This window comes from Platichthys flesus, chromosome 22 (assembly GCF_949316205.1).
Source record: "Platichthys flesus chromosome 22, fPlaFle2.1, whole genome shotgun sequence".
NCBI classification, from domain to species: domain Eukaryota; kingdom Metazoa; phylum Chordata; class Actinopteri; order Pleuronectiformes; family Pleuronectidae; genus Platichthys; species Platichthys flesus.
In genome coordinates this window covers 14,493,042-14,495,541 of record NC_084966.1, presented here as the reverse complement: position 1 = coordinate 14,495,541, position 2,500 = coordinate 14,493,042, and the positions used below count along the sequence as shown (strand labels likewise).

The 2,500-nt window shown below is 48.8% G+C and overlaps 2 protein-coding genes, 7 non-coding genes and 8 pseudogenes across 9 annotated transcripts in view; 16 read left to right on the top strand and 1 right to left on the bottom strand.

Annotated features, from left to right (window-relative positions):
- Nucleotides 1-75, top strand: part of LOC133939767 (5S ribosomal RNA) — a 119-nt pseudogene extending 44 nt beyond the window's left edge.
- Nucleotides 1-2,500, top strand: part of LOC133933439 (zinc finger protein 260-like) — a 627,571-nt gene that overhangs the window by 333,589 nt on the left and 291,482 nt on the right. The window lies entirely within an intron of this gene.
- The window catches only part of LOC133933462 (histone H4-like), a 556,161-nt gene that overhangs the window by 484,809 nt on the left and 68,852 nt on the right, over nucleotides 1-2,500 (bottom strand). The gene's annotated exons all lie outside the window — the stretch shown is intronic.
- On the top strand, nucleotides 138-256 carry LOC133935055 (5S ribosomal RNA). The gene has a single exon (XR_009913214.1). It is a non-coding gene; the product is annotated as a 5S ribosomal RNA (ribosomal RNA).
- Nucleotides 319-437, top strand: LOC133936438 (5S ribosomal RNA). The gene has a single exon (XR_009914533.1). It is a non-coding gene; the product is annotated as a 5S ribosomal RNA (ribosomal RNA).
- Nucleotides 500-618, top strand: LOC133939217 (5S ribosomal RNA; annotated as a pseudogene).
- On the top strand, nucleotides 681-799 carry LOC133947677 (5S ribosomal RNA). Its single transcript, XR_009919314.1, has one exon. It is a non-coding gene; the product is annotated as a 5S ribosomal RNA (ribosomal RNA).
- LOC133942486 (5S ribosomal RNA) lies at nucleotides 862-980 on the top strand (annotated as a pseudogene).
- LOC133945558 (5S ribosomal RNA) lies at nucleotides 1,043-1,161 on the top strand. The gene has a single exon (XR_009917291.1). It is a non-coding gene; the product is annotated as a 5S ribosomal RNA (ribosomal RNA).
- LOC133942877 (5S ribosomal RNA) lies at nucleotides 1,224-1,342 on the top strand (annotated as a pseudogene).
- Nucleotides 1,385-1,493, top strand: LOC133943515 (5S ribosomal RNA; annotated as a pseudogene).
- Nucleotides 1,555-1,673, top strand: LOC133936414 (5S ribosomal RNA). The gene has a single exon (XR_009914510.1). It is a non-coding gene; the product is annotated as a 5S ribosomal RNA (ribosomal RNA).
- On the top strand, nucleotides 1,736-1,853 carry LOC133937774 (5S ribosomal RNA; annotated as a pseudogene).
- Nucleotides 1,916-2,034, top strand: LOC133941870 (5S ribosomal RNA; annotated as a pseudogene).
- LOC133943514 (5S ribosomal RNA) lies at nucleotides 2,077-2,185 on the top strand (annotated as a pseudogene).
- On the top strand, nucleotides 2,248-2,366 carry LOC133936412 (5S ribosomal RNA). Its single transcript, XR_009914508.1, has one exon. It is a non-coding gene; the product is annotated as a 5S ribosomal RNA (ribosomal RNA).
- The window catches only part of LOC133946713 (5S ribosomal RNA), a 119-nt gene continuing 47 nt past the window's right edge, over nucleotides 2,429-2,500 (top strand). Inside the window, exon 1 of the ribosomal RNA XR_009918395.1 lies at nucleotides 2,429-2,500. This exon is cut by the window's right edge and continues 47 nt beyond it. This is a non-coding gene — a ribosomal RNA (5S ribosomal RNA).

Here is a 2,500-nt window from a genome sequence, read left to right as displayed (position 1 = left end):
TCAGAAGCTAAGCAGGGTCGGGCCTGGTTAGTACTTGGTTGGGAGAATGCCTGGGAATACCAGGTTCTGTAAGCTTTTTTCCACTTTTACCTGACTTATTTACATGTATAAATAAGGTTCAGAGGGTGGACTCATTCGCTTACGGCCACACCAACCTGAATACGCCCGATCTCGTCTGATCTCGGAAGCTAAGCAGGGTCGGGCCTGGTTAGTACTTGGATGGGAGACTGCCTGGGAATACCAGGTGCTGTAAGCTATTTTCTTCTTTTACCTGACGTATTTACATGTATAAATAAGGGTCAGAGGGTGGACTCATTCGCTTACTGCCACACCAACCTGAATACGCCCGCTCTCGTCTGATCTCGGAAGCTAAGCAGGGTCGGGCCTGGTTAGTACTTGGATGGGAGACTGCCTGGGAATACCAGGTGCTGTAAGCTTTTTTCTTCTTTTACATGACGTATTGACATGTATAAATAAGGTTCAGAGGGTGGACTCAAGCGCTTACGGCCACACCAACCTGAATACGCCCGATCTCGTCTGATCTCGGAAGCTACGCAGGGTCGGTTCTGGTTAGTACTTGGATGGGAGACTGCCTGGGAATACCAGGTGCTGTAAGCTTTTTTCTTCTTTTACCTGACGTATTTACATTGATAAATAAGGGTCAGAGGGTGGACTCTTTCGCTTACTGCCTCACCAACCTGAATACGCCCGATCTCGTCTGATCTCGGAAGCTAAGCAGGGTTGGGCCTGGTTAGTACTTGGATGGGAGACTGCCTGGGAATACCAGGTGCTGTAAGCTTTTTTCTTCTTTTACCTGACGTATTTACATGTATAAATAAGGTTCAGAGGGTGGACTCAATCGCTTACGGCCACACCAACCTGAATACGCCCGATCTCTTCTGATCTCGGAAGCTAAGCAAAGGTCGAGCCTGGTTAGTACTTGGATGGGAGACTGCCTGGGAACCCAGGTGCTGTAAGCTTTTTTCCACTTTTACCTGACGTATATACATTTATAAATAAGGTTCAGAGGGTGGAATCATTCGCTTACAGCCACACCAACCTGAAAACGCCCGATCTCGTCTGATCTCGGAAGCTAAGCAGGGTCGGGCCTGGTTAGTACTTGGATGGGAGACTGCCTGGGAATACCAGGTGCTGTAAGCTTTTTTCCACTTTTACCTGACGTATATACATGTATAAATAAGGTTCAGAGGGTGGACTCATTCGCTTACAGCCACACCAACCTGAATACGCCCGATCTCGTCTGATCTCGGAAGCTAAGCAGGGTCGGGCCTGGTTAGAACATAGATGTGAGACTGCCTAAGAATACCAGGTGCTGTAAGCTTTTACCTGACGTATAAACAAGGTTCAGAGGGTGGACTCATTTGCTAACGGCCACACCAACCTGAATGCGCCTGATCTTGGAAGCTAAGCAGGGTCGGGCCTGGTTAGTACTTGGATGGGAGACTGCCTGGGAATACCAGGTGCTGTAAGCTATTTCCACTCTTACCTGACGTATTTACATGTATAAATAAGGTTCAGAGGGTGGACTAATTCGCTTACGGCCACACCAACCTGAATGCGCCCGGTCTCGTCTGATCTCGGAAGCTAAGCAGGGTCGGGCCTGGTTGGTACTTGAATGGGAGACTGCCTGTGAATACCAGGTGCTGTAAGCTTTTTTCTTCTTCTACCTGACGTATTTACATGTATATATAAGGTTCAGAGGGTGGACTCATTCGCTTCGGCCACACCAACCTGAATACGCCCGATCTCGTCTGATCTCGGAAGCTAAGCAGGGTCGGGCCTGGTTAGTACTTGGATGGGAGACTGCCTGGGAATACCAGGTGCTGTAAGCTTTTTTCCACTTTTACCTGACGTATAAACATGTATAAATAAGGTTCAGAGGGTGGACTCATTCGCTTACAGCCACACCAACCTGAATACGCCCGATCTCGTCTGATCTCGGAAGCTAAGCAGGGTCGGGCCTGGTTAGAACATAGATGTGAGACCGCCTAAGAATACCAGGTGCTGTAAGCTTTTACCTGACGTATAAACAAGGTTCAGAGGGTGGACTCATTTGCTAACGGCCACACCAACCTGAATGCGCCTGATCTTGGAAGCTAAGCAGGGTCGGGCCTGGTTAGTACTTGGATGGGAGACTGCCTGGGAATACCAGGTGCTGTAAGCTTTTTTCCACTCTTACCTGACGTATTTACATGTATAAATAAGGTTCAGAGGGTGGACTAATTCGCTTACGGCCACACCAACCTGAATGCGCCCGGTCTCGTCTGATCTCGGAAGCTAAGCAGGGTCGGGCCTGGTTGGTACTTGAATGGGAGACTGCCTGTGAATACCAGGTGCTGTAAGCTTTTTTCCACTTTTACCTGACGTATTTACATGTATAAATAAGGTTCAGAGGGTGGACTCATTCGCTTACGGCCACACCAACCTGAAAACCCCCGATCTCGTCTGATCTCGGAAGCTAAGCAGTGTCGGGCCTGGT